General features: G+C 39.2%; 1 protein-coding gene across 4 annotated transcripts in view; it reads right to left on the bottom strand.

Moving 5' to 3' along the window:
* Positions 1-23,720, bottom strand: part of PALLD (palladin, cytoskeletal associated protein) — a 209,468-nt gene that overhangs the window by 55,641 nt on the left and 130,107 nt on the right. The window contains exon 1 of one of the 4 annotated variants that reach the window (XM_087724613.1): positions 18,415-18,601. The exons of the other annotated variants lie outside the window; for them this stretch is intronic. The gene's annotated coding sequence lies outside the window, so the exon portion shown is untranslated. Of the gene's footprint in view, positions 1-18,414; positions 18,602-23,720 lie in introns of those variants that run through there. 4 annotated transcript variants of the gene reach the window in all.

The raw sequence follows: 23,720 nt of genomic DNA on the forward strand, positions 1-23,720 counted from the left end.
TCTTTTCTACAGCATAGTCAAAGCCTTTTAACAAGTAATGCTAATAGTTTAAGCACACCTCCAACAGAAAGAAACTGTATAAAAATAACAGAAGTCATAAAAGTTGTAATCAAGACAATCGCTTTTTAGACAATTCAAGGTATATATTATTAATATCAAAACATTTCCCTTAAAACATTCTTCTAAAAACTATTTGATTAGAAAACTTAAAATATATTTTAATGATTTTAATTATAAATAAATATATTATCCTGGAATCACTGAAGTACCCTGACTAAATATAATAAAAAGAACTGATGCTGTTGGGGATAGCTTTTATTTGGTATGCAGCTAATATAAATAAAATTAGTAGAATGAACTGGCTGTATTCCATTGGCATTACATCACTCTTCCTTAATAGGAAATCTCTCTCCAGTTTAGCAATTTGCTTCAGTGTGTCCATGTAAGTTCGCAGAGAGGATCTGAAACAGATGACCAGGCTGAGCCGGAGGGAAGAGTAAAACGCATCATCAATTTCCAGTCCCTTGGCACTGGGATCTCTAAGTCCAGCTGACACTGAATTCTATTGACTCTTTATCTACTGCCAATTTGCTTTGACCATTAGTAGTTCAGATTCTAGTAGAGAGCTTACTCTTGCAAAAAAAAATCCTTATATTTATTTGCGCCATCCAGTAGAGCAACTAAATTCTACTTCAAGCGTTTATAAGGAGAAATGCTTTGTATTTTCCCTAGCACTGCAACTGTTTAAATAATATCTTCCTGAAAATTCCTAGCAAAGCTCAGAAACTTTCTCACTCTAAGAAATATAAAGAACTGTGGACTGTGGATTAGCACTTAGGGCTCATTATTTAAGTAAAATCTTTGCATAATTACTATTTTTATGCTAAAGATATCTTTGAAGTCTACTTTATGGCCAAGTGAGATGATATATTAGAAACCTATCACTGGAGCTACTATCCCATTTTTCCAATGAATAACTTTCATTGGGGAAACAGTATATTCATGAACAAATTGCAGCTGCGTTTGAGAAAATATATTGGGGGAAATTACACAGGAAGAGAGATTAAGTTATCTTCTTTGCCAGTGTAGTTCCAATCCAATTTGCTGGACAAAAAATGGGTTCTTTGAGTTTACTTTTTCCAAGGGGGCATGTATCACAGGATGACTATTCAAAGACACAATAAAGGTGGAAAATTACTTTCCTGCCTTTATTGCCACTAGGTAGACCTTAATAGCTGCTCTAAACTATGTTGGGTTGAATTTGCCGCCTTAGAATGTCAGCAACACTCCAAATATCTTTTCCTTCATATCACCTAGATCCATGAGAAGGAAATGGTCACATAGGTGGTTCTGATACAAAGTCTCAGCTGCCTTATTCCCAAGCAGTGTCCAAGGCTTCAGATAGACCATACGGCAGAACAGCAAAAATAACCCTCAGCTCCCTCTGAAACCCGTCAGGGTCCATATCAGTGTCAGGCATGCCTCCTTCAACATCCATGAAAGGAAAACCTCAACTCCATTTGAATAGAGATAAAGTACTTTTACTAGATATGAAGTGAAAGCAGCAAAAAGGAACCCAAGATCTGAGCCAGAAAGGCAGGAACATATACATATCAAATGTTTACCCAGCACCCTCCCCCCAATTCCCCAACCCATTGCCCAATCTGCAACTCCTGAAGGTGTCATGTGGGGTGCATCTTCAAACAGCCTCATCAAATTGGTATGTGAAACAGTTGGCCTTGACCAAACACCAGCCACCAGCACGACAGAAGATGGTGAGAACAAGACTCGTCCAGTACAATGTAATTCCCTTCCCCAATACTATGCACCCCCACGTTCCTATGGCAGCCGATAGCAAACAAGCGTAGCAAGCAAAACAGAGGCTGACATCCAGGCCCCCCTCAGAAAGAGATATCATCCCTGCAGGAAAAGAGGGAGGAAAAACAATACAAAATAAAAATATATAGCAAATACTATTATAAAATCAAGGCTTATCAGGATAACTGGTGTAGAACTTCCGCAAAAGTCTGGGAGCCCTAACATGAGATTTGTCAACCCATTCAGCCTGGGAGGGGGGGAAATCTTTCCAGGAGACCAAATACTGAATGCGACCCCTATGTTTTCTGGAGTCCAAGATTTCTTTAACTTCAAAATGTTGCTCTCTCTCATGAAGAAGAGGGACCGGAGGTGAAGGTTGAGGCGGACGAAACGAAGAGGTGCGCTCTGGTTTTAACAAGTTTGCATGAAATACAGGATAAATTCTGCTAAGGTTCTTCAGCAACTCCAATTTCACTGATACAGGATTTATGATTTTCACAATGGGGAATGGACCTGCATACTTTGGGCCCAGCTTGTTCGATTTTTGGGTGGTTTGCAGGAACTTGGTGGACAAAAACACCCTATCCTCAACTCTGTCCTCTTTTGGCTTTGTCCTTTTCTTATCCGCTTGCTTTTTATGAGCTTCGTGAGCCGCATCTAATGCTTTGCGGGTCATGGGCCAAAAATGTCGAAGTTGATCACTCCATTCAGATAAGGATAAAATTTGCGGTTTCTCCTGAGGCAATTCAGGAATTGGTACAAAGTCCTAACCAAACACTACTTTAAAAGGGGTCATGCTGGTACTGCTGTGAACAGAATTATTGAACGCCACCTTTCAATGTGGTAACAGTTCCGCCCAATTATTCTGTTGATAATTGATGAAACATTGGAGGTACTGCTCCAAAACCGAGTTAGTCCATTCACAAGCTCAGTTAGTCTGAGGATGGTGGGTGGAGCTTAGCCGTTAGGTGGAGCCAATCAATTTCAGGAACTTTTTCCAAAAGAGGGAGGTGAATTGAACCCCCCCCCCCGTCTGAAATTATGCGTTCAGTTATACCATGTGAAATAAACAATTTAGCCACAGACTTCGCTGACAGGATCTTGGAGCAAGGCACAAAATGAACCTCTTTGGAAAACAAATCGGTGATAACCCAAATAATAGTATATTCCAGACTTTCCGGTAGTTCAACAATAAAGTCCATTGTTGTCTCCTTCCATGGGGTTCCAGGACGAGCGACACTTTGGAGGAGACCCTGGGGCTTTCCTGGTGGTCTTTTTGTGGCCACACAGACAGGACAACTGGCTATGTAGGACTCAATGAAGGCCACCAAAACTGCCTCTTAATAAAATGCAGTCTTTACAAATTCAAAATGGCCCGCCATTCTCGAATTGTGGGCCCACTTGGTTTGGTTTGGTTGGTTTGGTTTATTGGATTTATATGCCGCCCTTCTCCCAAAGACTCAGGGCGGCGTACAACATTAAAAAAACACATATTACAAAAGTTTTAAAAAATCAGATAGAATATATCGAAGAACGACAGGTTTAAGGTTAGCAGGAACATATAGTTTAGCACAGTTTTCAACGCTTCTAAAATTTTATGATCAGTCCATATTTCAAAAGGGTGTTTTGCCCCCTCCATTAAGTGTTGCTATATCATCAAAGTCCATCTGACACCAAAAGCTTCCTTTTCCCATAAGGCCCATCTCCTCTCTGTCTCTGTAAGCTTACATGAGGTGTAAGCGCACAGTTGCAATTTACCCTCAGCATTTGTTTGAAGTAATACTGCTCCCACCACCACGTCACTGACATCAGCCTGTGCCACAAATGGTGCATCCATATCAGGGTGTTTCAAAACCGGTTCTTCTGCAAAGAGTCGCTTTAATTTCTCGAAAGTGGTTTGAGACTCCATAGTCCAGTTCAGAGGCTTCCCCGGCTTCGGTTTGGTTTCTCCTTTAGATTTTAGAAGATTTGTAATGGGCAGAGCGATGCTAGTGAACGAGCAAATAAATTGATGATAAAAATTTGCAAATTCCAGAAAACTTTGCAATTGCTTGTGGGTGTGAGGAGGCGCCCAATCAGTAACGACCTGGACTTTTGCCAGGTCCATCTCGATGCCTTTGTGGGAGATACGGTATCCCAGGTAATCGCTCTTCTTCTGATGAAATTCACATTTAGATAATTTGGCATAAAGTTCAGCAGCCCAGAGCTTCTTGAGGACTGAGTGCACCAACATCACGTGTTCCTCACGTGTTTCCGTGTAGATAAGAATGTCATCGAGGTAGATTAACACACCCTTGTACAGGTGCTCATGCAAAACTTCATTTATTAATTGCATGAAAACTGCTGGCGCCCCATGCAGTCCAAACAGGAGTACTCTGAACTGGAAGCATCCCAAAGGGCAGTTGAAAGCAGTTTTCCACTCATTCCCTTCTTTGATTCTGACTCTGTAGTAGGCCTCTCTTAGGTCCAACTTGGTAAAAATCTTCCCCTTCCCCAAGTGGGCTAACATATCCTTCATGAGTGGCAGGGGGTATACATTTTCCACGCAAATTCCATTAAGGGTTTTGTAATTCAGACATAAATGAAAGGAGCCGCCTTTCTTTTCTTTGAACAATACAGGTGCGGCCACCCATGGCCTAGCTGGTTGTATGAAACCCCTTTTTAAATTTTTGTCAATAAACTTTTGCAATTCCTCCTTTCACGTGGGGTCATCAAGTAAATTTGAGGTTTAGGGAGCTTTTCCCCTGGGATGATCTTGATGCTGCAATCAGTAGCGTTGGGGGGGGGGGGCAATTTGTCGGAAGCCCTTTCACTGAAAACCTCCTTGAGGTCCCAATGTTTTTTGGGGATTTTCTCTTCTCCTTTAATCTTTTTCCTGAGCTATGGAAGCTAGGTTCATTTCGGCATTGGCTATGTGGGACACCGTCCCCTTCCCCTCAGGAGGTTTAGCAGAATGAATGCGCAACCACCCTTTCCTCCAGTTCACATAAAGTTTCCATTTCCGTAGCCACGGTAATCCCAGTATGAGGGGCCGATCCATCCCAAGTGTCACAATGAAACTCAAGGTTTCTTGGTGATCCCCCATCCACATTTCTATTGATTCGGTTACAAAATAGGCAGGGGCATCCCCAGCGATTGACCCATCCAATTGGCAAAAAGCAATGGGTACTTTCAAAGTTCTTAAGTCTTAAACTCATTTTCTCCACCACCTCTTGGCTGATTACACACTGGGTGCATCCAGAGTCTAAAAGGGCCAGCATCTTCCCCTGCACTCCAGTTGATGGCACTTTTAATTCTACTGGGATGGTCATGGGGCCCGATTGGGGACTCACCGAGTGGTTGTCATCTGAATCATGTTCACTTTCTCCCATGGAAGAGGAGGGTTCCTTCTCCTCCTGGCCTGGAGGAAGGACATTAGCAGCTACCACGCCTTCCAGGGCAGTTTCACAGCATCTCCCTAGCTGCCAGCCAGGTTCTTCCCCACCAGCCGTGGTCAGTTGTGGGCCATGACTAGCGTAGCAGCTAAGCTCCCAATGCCCCTCCTTTTCTGCTTTTGGTGTCACCTCGGACCTCCCCCTCATGTGCACAAACAGCTCATGGAACTTCTGTGTGTACCCAACCCTTCTCTCCTGGGTTAAAGGTATCATCCTGCTTTTCATTTTTTGATTTAGGAGGGAGTCATCAAAACCTTTCCTCAGGGCAATCATAAACCCCTTGTAATCCCTCAGCAGGGGGGAATCATCTTTACACAAGGCTATCATCCAGGCAGCCACTTTGCCTCCCAAAGCCATAGCAACACTTCTCACTTTGGCAACTTCCAATGAGAAAACTTCCCCATACTATTGCATGTAATCCCAAACTTGCAATAAAAAAAACCCAGTTCTTTGGGATCTCCTCCATAGTTCACTCCAAGTGGAGGAATCTGAGGCATTTGGTGCCTTCAGGGGTTCCCCCCCTCCTTGGGGGAGGTTGAACTGCTGCTGCTGGGGCTGGGGCTCCTCCCTCTCGCCCAGCTCCAGCAACTGTTCCCAGAGATGGTTCAGGGCTAACCAGGTCTTCTGCTTCCCCCACTGCCTGCTTGGCTAATCCACTCTCTCTTTCAGTGAGACTTACACAGACATGTCGTAGTTCCCAAGCCTCCTGAAGAAGGTGTAAAGCGTGAGTCATCATGAGATCCTCTCTTTCAGCTGCCTGTCAGTCATCCTCTGGTTTTTGGCTGGCTGTGACCCTTGCCATCATCTTCTCCTGCTTGTTGCAGGGGTTAGACATTTGAGTGCTCCCCCCACAGAAGCTTTTAACTCCAGGATGGGTGCGAAGTCAGATCTTGCTTATATCAGGCATGCTTCCTTCAATATCCAAGAAAAGAAAACCTCAACTCCATTTGAATAGAGATAAAGTACTTTTACTAGATATGAAGTGAAAGCAGCAAAAAAGAAAGCAAAATCTGATCCAGAAAGACGGGAACATATACATATCAAACATTTACCCAGCACTCTCCCCTCAATTCCCCAACCCATTGTCCAATCTGCAACTTCCTAAGGCAGTGATGGGCAACCTTTTTGGCGTGGTGTGTCAAAAATCGGCAAAAAATCGAGCATAACTCACGTTGTGTGTCACTTCGACAAAAACATAATTTTGCGCAATTTATAGTTTAAACTACAAAAATGTATAATTGCAATATATAATTGTATTTAATAAACCAAAAACAAATTATTTAACATACCTGCTTAGTAACTTCTTTGTTCATCAGTCGATTTCGTATGTTGCCCTTGATATTATTGAACTTGTTTGGGGTGCCGTGAACCAGGGCTGTGGAGTCGGCTGCTTCCAGCTCCATGTCCTCATCAACATGCCGCTCCAGCCCGCCCCTGCTATGAATATTCCTAGTGACGCGAGGGCGAAGAATATGAATATTCATAGCGGGGGCGGGCCGGAGCGGCATGTTGATGAGGACATGGAGCTGGAAGCAGCAGACTCCACAGCCCTGCCGTGAACTGAGATAAGTGTGGTGCGGTCGTAACCGACAGTCCCAGGAGTAGACTCTCTGTGCCGGCCTGACTGGAGAGAGGCGCGCACTGTTCCCGCGCTCCTCTCCTGCGGGTCCTCCCTCGCCGTGCTGATGACGTGTGTGCACACGGCACGCACACCTTACCAGCAGCCCCTGCGCCCAGAAAGGGGCAGCGGCGATACAGTAAGTGAGTGTGGGCGGGGGAGATCACACGTCCCGCCCCCCGTTCCTCCAGCACAGATTCTTTCATCCTCGGCAGCCGTGCAGGAGCCGAGGATGAATCGCATGAAATCCTGTGCGTGTCACCCCAAATGGCTACGCGTGTCAGCACTGACACGCGTGTCATAGGTTCGCCATCACTGTCCTAAGGTGTCATGTGGGGTGCATCTTCAAACAGCCTCATCAAGTTGGTATGCAGAACAGTTGGCCTTGACCAATACCAAACATCAGCCACCAGCATGCCCAGAAGATGGTGAGAACAAGACTCCTCCAGTACAATATAATTCCATTCCCCAATACTATGCACCACCCCCCGTTCCTATGGTAGCCAATAGCAAGCAAGCATAGCAAGCAAAACATAGGCTGAAAATCAGTCACTAGGATGCTTGATCTAATAAATCCAGGTTCCCTGCAATGGATGGTAGTGTCAAAGAATCCCATGGTAATTAGAATATGATCTGATCATGACAAGGGGGAACACCAAAAAGTCCTCCAATTTCAAGTCACATAGCCACTGCTTTGGAATACCAGATCCAGTCTTTGATCACATCCTGTGTTAGGCTCTGGATGATCTGGAATAAGTCCCTGGCCATGAACTTCTGAGCTGCCTCAGACCTCACTCTCAGAGAAAGAAGACTGAAGTCCACCAAGGCCATAAGTCTGGGTAACTTTTCTGCAAACTGGAGATAGGGTCAAGGAGCTTGGATATGGAAGTCGCTATGCAACCGGGTGGTGGTGGTGTACAATAGCAACAATCCCAACTGATCCCCAGAGCCCAATCTGAATAGGGTTTCACATCCAGTGATGGGTGGTGTGATGCCCCTGAAAGCCATAAGCAATTCCAAGTTAACAATAGCCACAACATTACCTCTGCCTGGGGTGTTGGCTGGTATTATACCTGACGGACATATCTCAGAAAGGGACAATATTTCCTCCCCAGCTTAGACTAGTCTTGTGGATACATTTCCGGTCAGCGCCCTCATCAATGATTATCATTAAAGGCTTTATGCAGATTGGCCTGGTATTTAGAAGCAGCAGTTAAAATCCAGGACCTTTGAAGTTCTAACTTAGGTACAAGGGCTGAGACCAAGGAAATGGAATGCAAAATTAATATAAGATATCTGTCCAGGTTCTCTGTCTTCCAGCATATTTCCCCATGCCTGTCAACCCCATAGTTGCAGGCCCACCCTGCAAAGGTTGCAACATCCCTCAATCCAGACCTCTCAATTGCCAAGGCCAAAAGTCTTCCATGGCACACAAATTAATCCATCCCAGGGAGGGGGATCCAGGTACTCTAAGGCACTTCAGATTCATTGACTCTTGACAGCATCAGGGAGTCCAGCACAGCCCCCCCCCCCACACACACTCCATCTACAAACACAGACACATACAAACTCACAGGAATCCCTTCTGCTGCTGTCACTCATTGTTAGGAGTTCCTTTCCATGCACCCAACTAACCAACCACACCCCAGCTCTCACAATTCGCAATCAAGCACCTAACTGGCAGACAGAATTAAGATGAAGTGGTCATCTCCCCCCCCCCCTCTGAAAGAAGGAAATGTGAATGTATTCTTTAGGGGAGAAGGCCCATGGTATTCTGCCACTCTATTGTTATCCCTCTAATCTGCCAGAATGTGACCTTTCAAAGTTCCTAGCATCAGCTGAAAAGCTCATTATTTTTCAAAGGGATAGAGACCCCAACATCCAAGAAGTTGCGGATGCATAGGCATTCTACTGCAGTGTGTCCTACCTATCCTCCGGCTAATTTTTTTTTTTTTTTTGTAAATGTGTTTTTTATTTTCCATTTTCATTTCGTACAGTCACATATATACTGTGCATAACCGGGGCCATATAACATTAAACAATAAACACAGCCATTCCTCTTGTCAACAATACCCCCCAAAATAGAAACCCACTGTACCTCTTCGACCCTCCATATACCCTTTCTTTCGCCCCCCTCCAACTTTCCATCTTCCCTCCAACATTCCCCTCTACCCTACTTCCCCTCCCCCTCCACCACTCCTCTCTCCCAGTACACTCCCTCCCTTCCTTCTCACCCTCCCTCCCATCCTCTCTCCCACCCTCTCTCCCCCTCTTTCTTCTATCCCTCTACTCCTCCCTTCTACTATTTCTACTATCTATTAATATATTCAGCTTGTCCTATTTTTACAGTGAAATTAAAGAGCAACAGTATACAAGTGCAGTCGCGTTACTTTAAAATCTAACACATACTATATATCCCCCCTCCCCTCCTCCCCCCTAACACCCCACCTCCATTCCCCCCCCGACTTCCCAGAGCCTCTGGCTCATTTTCTGACCCACATTTCCCACCAGCATAGGTCTATTGACATAAAAAACACAACCATGGATAAATACAACCAGCATGGCCAGCAGCAACCCCCTCAAAAAAATGGAAAATATCCTCCTTTAAAAAGAAGAAAATAACTGAGAATTCAAGTGCAGCATTAGTCCAGGTAAGTACCATCAAAATAATTATAAAAAATTGGGACCAAATCATCCAAGGCTCCTGTTCTCTTCACGTTACTGCAAGCTTTTAAAAATTACTTTGTTGTATTACTATGTTGGGTAGAAAAGTGAGGAGTCATAAATTGAAAAAGATTCCAAATAAATCTCTTCACTCTTTCATCATGTATTCTCACTACTTCGCTGAGAAATTGGATCTTCTCTCCTGTCAAGGCAATTTGTTTCTTTCAAATATGAATACCTGATTTTTACTTAGCTAAATAACACTTAAAAGAACTTGAAGATGGTGGCTTGGTCTGGGTTTGCCTATAACTATGATGGCGAACCTATGCCACACACACCAGAGGTAGCATACAGTGCCCTCTCTGTGAACACGAGAGCTGTTGCCCCAGCTCAGCCGCACATGTGCGTGCATGCCTCCTACCAGCCAGATGCTCTTTGGGTCTCTGTCGCGCATGTGTGGGGGCCGTGCAGGGGGTGGGACATATGAAAGGGGTCACATGTACATGTGTTGGGGGCGGGGCATATGCATGGGGCAAGCACGGGCATTGCATTTTGGGGGTTCAGGTGTGTGCCTTGGGCACTCGGTCAGGAAAAGGTTAGCCATCACTGGTTTATAAAGTTCTGAATGACATTCCATTTCATTGGAGTAAGTGTACAGTCCAAGCTGCAAAATTAATTTAAAGGGCTGTTTATTTGTAATTTCTTTCAAGATTGGGATATAATTTTCAACATGGTTAAGTTGTATAGAAATATTAAAATATTTAAAGGCTTTGACAGATCCTTCCTTGATTTTCTTTTTATTAAGATCTGCTTTCAATCAAAGCTTTCAGTGTATTTGGATAAAAGATACTGAGGAATGCTAAATCTGATACATCTCTGTGGAGAGTCTCTTTAGTCTGTGGAGACTAAATCCTTATCTTTTCTTTATCTGTTGATGACTCACAGAGTTTATTTGATTCCTGTAGTAAAATAATTTGCTATTTGTTTCAGGTTTAGATTATAAAATCATCCAGCAAGTGTCAACTTTTTATCACAAAGTTTTTCCCCAATTTCAGAAAGAATGATCAATACCGAAACAACAATAGTTAAGGAATGAATTATAAGTGGCATGAATTTATTTGAAGATTGTATTTATTGTTGTTGTCTGCATTTATGTGTGAAGGTCTTGGTGGTATAGTTATTTGGCAATTTTATTTTAAATATATGAGCTTTAAATATGAAATTTCTATATGCACATATAACTCAATTCAATCTTTGGTATTATGTAATAGCAATAGAATAATTAATCTTTTTTTTGCCTTTCAAAAATATACAAGAAATTCCAAACATCAGTCACTCCTTAATTTCAAAAGAATTTGTTTGCATGCCTCTAAAGGTCTCCTTTCCAGAAACAGCCAAGCATATGAAAATTCAGGGTTACTTTCAGAACCATGATACAAATCATAATAAAGCCATCTTTAAAAAGCATAGCTCAAGTCTGAAATGGGAAAAATATGGAGATAAAAGGTAATGAGTGTCTACGGAGATTCTCAATCATCCAAGTCATGGTTGATCCAAAAGTTCTTTCTCCTAAAAACAAATAGATTTTCTTGTTTTTTTCTTTGAAATTTTTTTGCTTGTCATCCAAGAAGCTTCTTCAGTTTTTAAGTTAGCTTTTTGGACAATTTGTTCGGTGTTATAATTAACTACTGAGGAGCTGGTTGGTTCTGTCGTTGATTGGTTTTGAATGGTCCAGTTTCTTATGGGTTCATTTGCTGGACCTAATATGCTTGTTAACTGACCCTTTTGTAGAATACCAGGCTTCAATAAATTCATGCATGGTGAGTATTGGCATGGCTGATTATTTTTGTTCTAACTCAATTGAATTGATATTGTTCATTGTCAGGTGGCTCAAGATCAGGGATTTGGGGTCATTTTTCAAATTTTCAAATGTTTATTTAAAAGCAAAAATGGTTTTTAGAAAGCAAGTAAAACATAATCCAGTCAAAATTGTATTCATATCACATCAATGTTTCCCTATCATTAAAATTGAGGGGCCATATAAGAACTTATTTTGATAAGTCATGGCATAGCAATAATATTTAAACACACATGCAACTCCCTGAGCCAAAAAGGTATTGGTATAAGAACATGCAACAATATTTTTTAGAAAAACTGAAGCTTGACTTCCGCACATACAGAGATCAAATACTATGGATAATTAAATATTAATAGAATTTACTTTTAAATAAATATGCTCGGTATTGAGCAAAACCTAGATAAATAATCTTTAAGGCCAAGAGGCTGGAACATTGATGAAGTATGTCAGTGACTTTGAGAAGGCCTTACAAGTCAGCATTGCATCAAAACGTAAATTAAAATCGCATGAACCTGATTTATTTCCAAGAAAATGCATTTAAAACTAAGATGCTAAAAACCCAAACAATAATCTTGAAAGCTTTCCAAGTTGGTGAGACTTCCTGGAACAAATCTTTTCATATACTTCTGAAAAGAAGGAAAAATACTTATACTGTAGTTATTTCCTATAATTAATTGGCTTCCTCAATAAATGGTTTGTATTTCCTATTTGGAAGCCATGTCAGACTCATTCTCTGATCAGATGTTTCCTTAATAGCCTGTCAGACTACAAGATTTTCAACACACCCTAAAAAAAACAAAAGGGCACAGATCTATATAAAACAAGTATATATTGCTGCTTTCTGGCATGCAAGACAGAATGTGTGCTACACACACAAACACACACATACGGACACAAACAGGCATACTCATTTCTCCAGTTTTACAGCATGGCTGAGTAGCTTTTCTACACATACTACATTACTTTCAAAATATTTTCCTGACTGATAAGCAATGAAACCACTAAAGGAGATCATGCTCAGTGGACAAGTTTACTGTTTTTAAACAATCCTTTCAATATTATTTTATTTTTATAAAAGTAAACTTAATAAATTTAATTAATACAAAATATACTTAAACAATTATTTAACAATCCATTTTAAAGCCAACATTAAATAAATGAACTCCAAAGCAATAGCTACATAGCCTGTAGTTTGTAACTGTTGCTATTCAGCCTAGTAAATAGTATTCCAAGAATTTGATGGCTTCACAGTAAGCTCCATTGAGTGAATGACCGAACAAAGGATACACATACACGCACTTAGTGCACACACTCAGATAGCTTTCTTCAAAAACATAGAACAGCAGAAAAGCAGAAGTCTTAAAGAGTATCCCTAGCATATGCAAAAATTGTATCTGTTTAACATATTTGCCCCAATGAATCAGGAGAACAAATGTTTGTAGAACGTTCTGAAATTGTTAGCAGTCTTTAATGCATCCCATTACCAATAGACCTATAAAATTTCATGGACGAAAGAAACCATACTATAAGGATCATATATTTTATTTATATCCTGCTTTAATTATTTTTTATATTTAGCTTCATTTTATGCAATATTATTTAGTTAATACTAAATATATTAATATTAATACTAAATAGATTATTTAGTATTATCTTTGGTAGCAAGCTAATGTAAGGTGACCAGATTTTCAGATTGGTAAAGAGGGACACCTTTGACCGGGGGGGGGGGGGGGGGGGGTTGATTAAAAATTTTATACGGAGCAACAAAAAGTTTCATACGACACAAAAATGGTATTGTAATATTTTTTTTATTTCAACATAACTACAATTTACAAATATAAATTTTAACTGTTGCCAAACATCAAAATTTTGATCATGTGACCATGAGGATGCTGCAACGGTCGCTAAGTGTGAAATGGTCGCTAAGTGTGAAAATGGTCATCAGTCACTTTTTTCAATGCCATTGTAACTTTGGTCACTATACCACCTTTCTTGCCACAGTTCTTAAGTGAATAACTGCAGCTGATAAGTTAGTAACATAAGTGAATCTGGTTTCCCCATTTGACTTTGTCAAAAGGTCACAAAAGGCATAAATACGAATCTGTTGCCAAACATCAAAATTTTGATCGCATGACCATGGGGATGCTGCAATGGTCTCTAAGTGTGAAAATGGTCGCTAAGTGTGAAAAATGGTCACCAGTCACTTTTTTCAATGCCATTGTAACTTTGGTCACTATACCACCTTTCTTGCCACAGTTCCTAAGCGAATAACTTCAGCTGGTATTTTGTATTTTGGATAAATCTTTTTTTAAATAGTCTAACACAATTTAAAAAAAGAATCCACACAGAATAAATTGAAGTAAAACATTTCAAACTATTCTACACAGAATACATTGAAGTAAAACTATTTTTAAAAATTCTATGCACAATATATTTCAAAGTATTGTGCATAGAATTTTTAAAAATGGTTTCACTTCAATTTATTTTGGATAGAATCTTTTTTTAAATAGTCTACAATTAAAAAAAAAGAATCCACACAGAATAAAACTATTTTAAAAAATCCTATGCACAATAAAATATTATTTTAAAATACATTAAAAAATAAAAGAAAAAACCCCAGCTCACTTACCAGCAGGCAGGCACTCCAAGTCAATCCAGAATGATGTAGATGTTAATTCAAAGAACTGAGCAAATTAAAATGGTGAAATTAATCCCAGGGAAATATTTTTCAAAGAAAAATATCAAAGAAAAATATTTCACCATTTTTCCCACACAAGCCGACCTCCAACCTCCGTGCCCCTCCCCTCCAGGAAATCCAGGAAGGAACACTTGCTACTTCTCTAGCCAAACTATTTCCTGGAGCTCTATGGTACTGGGTCATCTTTTCTTATAAAAGTAAGTAAAATGGGCGGGGGGGGGTCTGTTTTCTTGCTTTAACGTTTTATCTTCAATGAAAGTACTGAGACATAGAGAGGGATTAGAGTATCTTTTGTCTTGCCCCAGTTAGGATTTCTTAAGCAAATCCACTGGGCTTTCAACATGAAGCCAGAAAATCGGGACTTTTTAAAAATGCCCCAGGAAACGGGACAAATTGTTATAAATCGTGACTGTCCCGGCAAAATCGGGACGTCTGGTCACCTTAAGTTAATGAGACCTGGAGACGTGCATTTGAGAGGCTGGGACACTCTTATACATCTTGTCCACTACAAGCATCTGCTATTCTTTCAGCCACATATGTTGCTGCATACATATAAATTAAAGTATCTTGTTGTAATAAATGTCATTGGTTAACTATATCATAAAATATAACAGTATTCCTTTTGGACAGTTCTGAACCTCCCACCATTAGGCTTTAATTAAATCAGTGTTTGTCAGACCTAGCAATTTCAGCAAGTGTGGACATTAGTTCCCAGAATTCTAGGAGTTGAAGTCACACTCCTAAAGTTGCCAAGTTTGAGAAACACTAAATTAAAGGATCCTTGATTCAAGTATTATGACTAAAAAATTGTTATATCTTGCATAATTTATGTATCCACACATTTTTTCTTAACTAGGAAATCTCAAAATGCAGTATTTTCTTAACAGAAGAGTTACTATACTGTTGCTTTTATAATTGCAATATGATATTGGCAATATGATACTTTTAACCCCTTTCTAATAGTTTCTAAAACAGCTCCTTTGGACTTTATTCAGTTGCTTCCCCTGATCAACCTCGGAATCGATCGCTATCTCCAAAAAACTGTGATTGTCCTGGATGGATAATCCCTCTCATCTTCCACCTGACCTATGTTTCTCCTTCTCCTCCTTCCTATTAGTTACAGTTTCCTCAGTTAAGATTATACACATCTAATTTGTCCTATTTGGTGAAATGCCAGCACTTCTAAAAACATATATAATACAACAAATAGCAAACACCTATTTATAAATAGTGACGGTGCTTTATGCCATGTGATAAAATGATAGATTTCAGATTTCAATATTTGTGAAAGCAACTTCATGTGATTATAGACAGATCACATAATTAAGAACACATGGCCCAATCCTGTGAATGTTGACTTGTTGACAAATCTTAGGGGATTTACCGGGACTATACCAAATATTTAAGAAATTACATGTTTAGCTACGTAAGGGAGGAATAGACAACATAATGCTTGTAGACATTAATCTTATCTCCGGTATCTCCTTTGATGATCAGGCTAGCTAAAATGTTTGATCTTTTAAAAATATTTTTTTAAAAGAAAAATTAATTTAGCCCATAGTATCCACATCTTTAGTATCATAGATTATCATGGCGATATGCTTTTGGTTCCACTCACATCTCAACTTAGTTCACCTTCTGGTAAACCTTCTGGTAAACAGCTGTTTCTTGTTTCTGGATTGTCCCATGCAGGAGGAGTTAGGGTTCCGTCTATCAGCCAACGTCATCTGGCCACTACCCGGGGGAGGGCCTTCTCTGTGGCAGCTCCGGCCCTCTGGAATGAACTCCCCGCAAAGATTCGGACCCTCACCTCTCTCCAGGCCTTCCGAAAAGCCGTCAAAACCTGGCTTTGCCGGCAGGCCTGGGGTTGATGAGTTCCCCTCCCTGCTCGACTTGTGTGGTTGTGTGATTCTTGGTTATTTTAATTGCTTGTATTGTGTTCTATGTTCCCCTTTTTCCCCCTTTGAGTTGTTCGCCGCCCTGAGTCCCTCCCGGAGAAGGGCGGCATACAAATAAAATAAATCTAAATCTAATCTAAATCTAGGTGGTCAAATGAAGAGGAGAGGTCTAGAGCAGCTAGGGACATTTGGGCCAGAGTGAATTTACATTTCAATTTTTCTTAATAATTTTGCCTCAAATTTCATTTATATTTTTACTGCAGCCTTAATTTATACCCTCATAATTTGTGATTGATGTTTAGGGATACACATTCTACTATGTAACAAATAATTTTAACAAACTCTTTCAGTTATCTGTATGGTTACTTTCTCTAATTCAGTTTCATGATACTACACTCATATTCGCATTTTCTACTAATATAGTGCAGCAACTATTCATTATATTCATCTCATAATGTATCTATTCAACAGAGTAAAGCATTTACTAAACATTTGAAGTTAGTGTATATACACCACTATCTACATATTGCTCTTCTCTCCAGAAAAGCCTATGGCAGTACACAATGTAATAAAAATGTCAGATCACCACCCAACAATTAAACAACTCCAACAGAAAAAGCATACAGGTAGTTCTTGTTTAGCAACTGCAACTTAGAACAGCAATTAACATCCCTCTTGCCCATTATTTTTACTTGCATTTTATAGTTTTTAATGTTTGAAATTATTATAATTGTTATTTCTGAGCTATATTTTGTTAACTTTGTTGTTCATTGCCCAGCATGGCCAGTGTGTGACGCATCCAGCTTGCAGGCTGCGAGTTTGACAGTCCTATTCTATATTCTTCACCTTAATTCAATCCTTGTATGAAAAATCTGGGGTATGAAAATATGAGATATTTAAGTCTTTGCCATTTGTTGTTCTGAAGCAAAAGCCTATGACTCACACAATACCCTGGGCTCGACCTTTTAGTCAAATTTCTTGAGGTCAACAGATCTGCCAAAGATAAACATTTCCTCATGAATTGCCCATTGCAGACATTATCACTTACTCATCCCAGCTATCTCATGCTTAGCATCTGTATTAGTTACTCACTGGCTGCTTTCATTTTCTCAGAGACCATCAGAAAAGACCAAACACAAGTGAGACATGCACCATAATCCCTTTCCGCATCCATAAAACATGCAGTCATATACACTCCTAGACATTCTGATTCACTCCTGTAATATTTGTAATGGAGAAAAAAAAACACTTGTTTTTTACACGTTTTAAGCGTGCAATTTTTTTTTGGGGGGGGGGGGTAACACAAAGCATGAAGTATTCAGGAAAGTGGTTTCTTTCTTCATCCAGATGCTTTCCAAAATACAAAACCCGCCCCTTCCTATTTTTAGACTAAGGCTCTTTGTGTTTCTTCATTTACTGTGGATTGAAATGCTTCAGAAACAGACTTCAGTATATCTGTGAAAGCCCAGGCATTTTTCTGTAAACTTTTGTAAATGCATCATCTTAAAAAGTAGGAGGAAAGAAGACAGACAATGAGACAAAGATGAGCACTAACTTTTTCCCAACATTCTTTCTAACTTAGTGTGCTAGCTGTGAGAAAATGTTCTCATACTTTGTATCTAATTCTGGCGTTTTTTTTAAAAAAAATCTACTACAGCTAGTGAGATGGGCAGTTAGAAAAACTGAGTATAAATACACTGTAATTCACAAAATTTATAGGAAGACCACTTATATAAATTTACCCTAACACTCAGTTGAACAAAAATAAACCAATAATATCAGAGTATACAAATAATATTTTCCCCAAAGCATTCTGCAAGCTTTATTTCAAAATTCTCATAATGTCCAGGTTAATGAGCCCTAATATCTTAAGAAATAACCCTAATAAAACATCCAACATTTTTCTGTATTATTAGTTAACTATCTAGTTGTTTGGAAGTCTTTCTTTCTCTTTCCCTCTCAGAAAAAACTACGTGTATTTTCCCTAATCCTCCTCTTCCTCAATCTCACAGTATTTGTATTCCGACTTAGGAAAAATAGCCTGCATGCTATTTCTTCTAAGTATAATACAATGAACGGTTCTTTTTTAAATTGCCAAATCCTAGATTATATGTGAAAAAAACGACACATGTATCTCAGTCCAAAACAGCTATTGTCACGCTGGCATCCTGAATAAATTTAAAAGAAAATAAGAGGCGAGAGAATGCAAATAACATGAGTTGGAAAGCACAGCTCCAATTACTGAAAGATTTAAGAATCGGTAACAAGCACCGTGTTACTAGCTACACGTGTGGCCACATCACACAATTTCTGCTTATATATAATTGCTTTCGTCTGCCATCCTCCACCCAGTTAGGCTTATTTACTTAATATACACAAAAACGTACTTTGAACATAGAAAATAGGACACATAACCCTGTCCTTACCTTTTTGTATCTCGCTCACACTTGTGGGCAACTTTTCTACATGCAGAAGTAAGCACAATAGCTGCAGCTGTAAAACCAGCACTTCGGGAACTGAAGTGAAGCTGTGCAGGTACTCAATAATATATACAGATCAGTCAGAGAGAGAGCTGTACTTCATGACTCAGTGGTTTCTTCACTGAAGCTTTCTAGCTCTAATGCTTTCACAATAAAAGTCCCTTAGAGTTCCTGGGAATTCAAGCAGTCAGTTGCTAAAAGGAAAATGTTTGAAATGGGGATGGAGGCATATGCTATCTTGTTTTATTTCTTCTAGTCTTCTTTTCTTAAACAAGCAGGGCCTTTGGAGCTGCTTTGTGAATCTTACAATATGAAGAAGAAAAATCCCAAAAATTAAAGATAAGCCACTGATCACTGTTAAAAATATGTAATTCAAAAGAAGTGATAATTTTAATAAAATACAATATGCACAAAACCAGATACTTCCAATATAAAACAAAAACAAAAATATTTTTTCAGAGTGTTGTGGTTGCAAAAGGGATATATAGTAGTAGAGCACATGCTTTTCATTCAACCATTCTCAGGTTTAATCTCTTAAATCTGGGAAAGATTGCTGCTGCCAGTGAATACTGAAAATGGTGAAATAAGCCAATAACTTTACAATAAACTGCCTTCTGAATTCTAGCAGCTTTTAAGAGCTTTTCAGACAAGAACAAAACCCTTTCCAGACTGCAGGAAATACTGTGGCAATACTTGTAGCCAAACCATAATTAACTTGCTTGAAGTTAGATTGCAGAACTTAATTTCAAAAAATTGATAGAAACAATGTGAGTCCATATTCTGCAAAGCGTAATAAGATATATTCTAGTGATAATAACACTCTATAATATGTCATCACTTTATGACATCATTCTATGAAGAGTATGTAATAACCACATAATTGATCTTTCACACAAGCTATGCTCACACATCAGTGGTGGGTTTCAAATATTTTAAGAACCTCTTCTATAAGTGTGGGAGTGGTTTGCTGGCCATGTGACTGGGTGGGCGTGGCCAACTTGCAAAATGTGCTGAAACTCACTTAACAACGTTCTTGTTTAGCAACCAAAATGTTGGCTCAGAAACTGGCATTTGAAGCATGCAAGTCTTAAAGCTGTCAAGTTACAAGACCCTTGCACCCCCAAGCCTTTAGGAAAAAAATATCCAGGGGTATTCAAACTTGATAGCTTTAAGATTTGTGGACTTCAACTCCCAGAATTCCTCCTCCAGTCATGTTGGCTCAGGAACTCTGGCATTGAAGTGTGCAAGTCTTAAAGCTGTCAAGTTACAAGACCCTTGCACCCCTAAGCCTTTAGAAAAAAACCCCAGGGGTGTTCAAACTTGACAGCTTTAAGACTTGTGGACTTCAACTCCCAGAATTCCTCCTCTCACTCTTCATCTTCATGATGTGCGGATGGGCGGGGGGAGGGAGCTGGAACCAGTTCTAAACGGCACTGTAGATTTGTGGAATCTCTTCTATAGAAGAGGTTAGAACTGGCAGGAACCCACTCCTGTCACACATATTAATTCATGGTTTATATAACCACAGTGTGAAATAATAAAATTACCCATTATTTCATCATAATGTACATACCTAGCAGCCATATAATAAAAGTGACATAGGCAACAATACTCAAGACCAAAAAACAATTTTGTTCTATTTCAGAGCTGAAATTGCTGTTCACTTCTTGATTATCCCTAGCAGTACCTTATTTAGAATGAAAATAAAAATATTGGACCCTGTTTCCACACAATTACTTTGTACTGTATTTTCCAATTATTTAAATAAGCTCATTTGATAACTTTTCCTACAAACTGTTTGTGTTGACTATTTTGATAGGCTCTCTGAATTTGCAGAAAGGATCCTCTGAGAAGGGTGGATTTGCAGTATTAAAAAAGAAGACAGAGAATGGTGATTTAATGACTCATCTATATGCTCTACCAATTATCTGAGGGCTGGGGTCCCCATTTGTACCACCCAGAGGGCCAATGTATGCCTGTACATACCTCGCTAGTTGCTTGACAATTTATCTACTCCACCTGTATTCATATATTCTTCAAAATATGATTAAACTTTTTAAAAATGGGAAGCTGACTTGCCACAAAGCAAAACACCATGCTCCAGAAAAATCATTTATTTCTTTATTTATATTCCATAATTATTTGTATAAGTAATTCAAAGCAGCAAACATTCCAAATATCCCTCCTTCTCCTATTTTCCTCACCACAGTCCTGTGAGGTAGGCTGGGCTGAGAGAAGGAATGATTGGCCCAAAATCAGCCAGTCAGTTGTTAACTCACTGAGCCATTTCTGAACTTTACTGCAATGTGAAAAAGTGAGCTATGTGCGAGTGTTTGTTTAGAAATGCATCCACCTGTCTTGAAAAAGCAGAAAAATTATAAGCATAGGACTGTGCGCTGCTATTGACAGAGATGCATTTGTCTGCAATTATTTCAACAAAATATGGCCTTTTCTGGGGAAGAAAGGCAGCTGCATAATCCCAGGAAGGTGCATAATCCCGGGGTGGGGGATTGGGGGGAGGGAGACGCAGCTGCCTTATAGAATTGCAAACAGATGCAGCATTCCTTTCTCTGTGCTCTCCAAAATATATATTTTTGCATTAGAATCCAAAATGCAGTGGTATAGTACATGAGGGCAAGTAAGAATACACAATTAAGAAATATTATTTGAAATAGGTGCTTTGTGAACTTACCTGTGGCAAGTCTTCCCAGCCACTGTTATGCAAAAGCATTCCCAAGAATAAATATGCATCAGAATCCAAATATAGGGTTCCAACTTTAGATGACATTTATGGCTGCTTATTTTGTTTCTACTAGTAGTAAAGATATCATCGTTTTTATAATTATTCCTGAAGTGGTGTGTGTGTAAAAGGCAGCACTGATCACTGATCATAACAGCACAAGAACTAAATACCAGATCCATAAAATCAGGGATTTACCACACAAGACCTAAGGGGTGAATCAGTGTCTCTCAGCTGATAGATGTATGAACTTTAACTCCCAGAATTCTCCAGCCAGCCATCAAGGAGTTTCCATAGAAGATTGTGGAGAATAATAGAGCTAAGAATCTGTGGGAGTTCCGGATCCAGGAGGACAGGCAGGCATTCAACTAGACACTGTAGTAGTAGGCAAATTAATAGACAAAGAACAGAAGAGCTCAGGAGGCCAGGCAAGCGGGACAAGGCAAGGTGCCCCTCGACATGAGTGATGTCGAGTTGGCCACCCCCACCCAGTCACATGACCACCAAGCCAGGCCCACCAAACCATGCCCAAAGAACCGGTAGTAAAAAAAAATTGAATCCTACCACTGCTCATAGGGTTGTTTGTGTAGGGCAAATAGGAAGAGGAAGCATTATGTATGTTCACCACTACTTATAAAATACTAAAGCTGAGATAAAAATCTAATATAATAACAAAGCCATTTAATTTTCTAATTCCTGTATGAAAATTTAAGCAAGCAATACAGATAGTCCTCAACCAATAGCTTAGCAACTTAGATGGACCTCTCGGGGGGCGGGGTGTACCTACAACCTAAATTTGAAATTCCTTTTTTTAAGGTTTTTTTTATTTTAATTGTACAAAAACACAAAAAAAGAATCACCCTTCATTACATCTTGTAGAAAGAGTGTCGATTGGTTACAGATAACTTTCGTGCATTTCTTCCACAGTCATTACTTATAGTTCATATTAGATTATACACTTTAAATCAAAAATCTTTGTATATCTTACTATCAATGTACCACAATTCTCATTTGACTAAAATTATTTGAACGTGCTTTTACCTCAAATCGTTCATACTTAAAGACACAACCACATAATGGCATTCATTAGCTATTTCAAAAAAGCCTCCAATAACATTACACCTTTATGACATCTTTTAAGTAAAAGTCAATTAATAAAGTTTCTAAACCTTTCCCTCCCCTTTTCCTCCCAACTCAATATTTAGAATTTATATCCAAGTTACTTTTGCCAATACCATAGCATGTATATGTTGTTAAACAATGTCCATTGGCATTTTCTTGTTGTTATTATAGTTGGCTAAAAATCATTTAGTATTTATGTCCAATCTCCTCTCGTCAGGACCCCCCCCCAAAAAAAACTTTACACCTTTATAACAAGATCTAAATAAAAATTTGTTAATAAAATTTATAGGTCTTTTTCCCAAGTCACAATTTGCAATTTATATCCAAATTTCTTTTAGTAGTTTGCCAATATATGTATATATCATTAAGTTGTATCCATTATCGTTTCATTATTGTTATTATAGTTAATTATTTGTTAATGAATAAACATTTAATAACAATCTAAAACAATCTAGGTTACTAAATTCCTACTTATTAATCACCAAAATCAACTATTTTTTTATTATCAACTTTTATTGTCAGCCTGTATCTTTCCAGTAACAAAACAGTCTTATCTCTCTTGCCAATTGTGGTGTCAGTCTTCTTTTTATCTCCTTTATAAGGTTTTTATAGACTTCTCTCCACACTTTGTTGCTTGAAGGTAATCTCATTGCCCACCAGCTGCTACAAAAATTAGCTTGTCCTTGGTTGTCAATCTTGCTTCTGAAAAAACTTCTCTTCTTAAGTCCATCATCATTACCATTTCTTCTCCTTCTGTATCTTGGAATCTGGGGCAGAGCTCTAATTTGTCAAATTCCCTTTTTCATATTCCCTTCTTTCCACTTTCACCTACATTTGTTCCATTAATAAATTCATCTATTGTCTTATCTTTATCTTCTATATCTTCATTCTCCCCTTTAATTTTTGAGGCTCCAACCCCATCATCTTTTGCTGTGAGGAAGACTAGTCTTTCCAACTTCTTCTCAATTCTCCCATATCCTTCCAATAGATTTTGAATTCCAGCCAAGATATTTTGCAATTTTAAGGTTTCCTCATCTGAATATTGATCCATGTTTCCAAAACAGAAGAAAGAAAGAAAAACAACGAATATTCACTGCCACTCTAGCCTTCCAGGCTTCTTTTATTTTTTTATTTTAGATTGACTTGAACACAAGTTCTTTTATGCTCTTCAAAGGAGAAGGGTTCTGGTTTTTCCCCCCTTTCTTTCCCCTGCCAAAATAATTCTCAAAGGGACCTGTGAAAACAATTCATGCCCTTGGCTCTTTATCAGTTTCTATAAACAAGTTGCAAACCCTTCAGCTACAAAGCCAGTGAAATCAAAGAAGGAAAGAGAAGAGATACGTTGTTTCTGATCTCCGAGTGGCAGTGTGCTACTTTTCACTTTCTAATA

The sequence above is a fragment of the Thamnophis sirtalis genome, unplaced genomic scaffold (assembly GCF_051295495.1).
Source record: "Thamnophis sirtalis isolate CommonGarterSnake01/CBP01778 unplaced genomic scaffold, rThaSir2_p1.2 scaffold_10, whole genome shotgun sequence".
Classification (NCBI taxonomy): domain Eukaryota; kingdom Metazoa; phylum Chordata; class Lepidosauria; order Squamata; family Natricidae; genus Thamnophis; species Thamnophis sirtalis.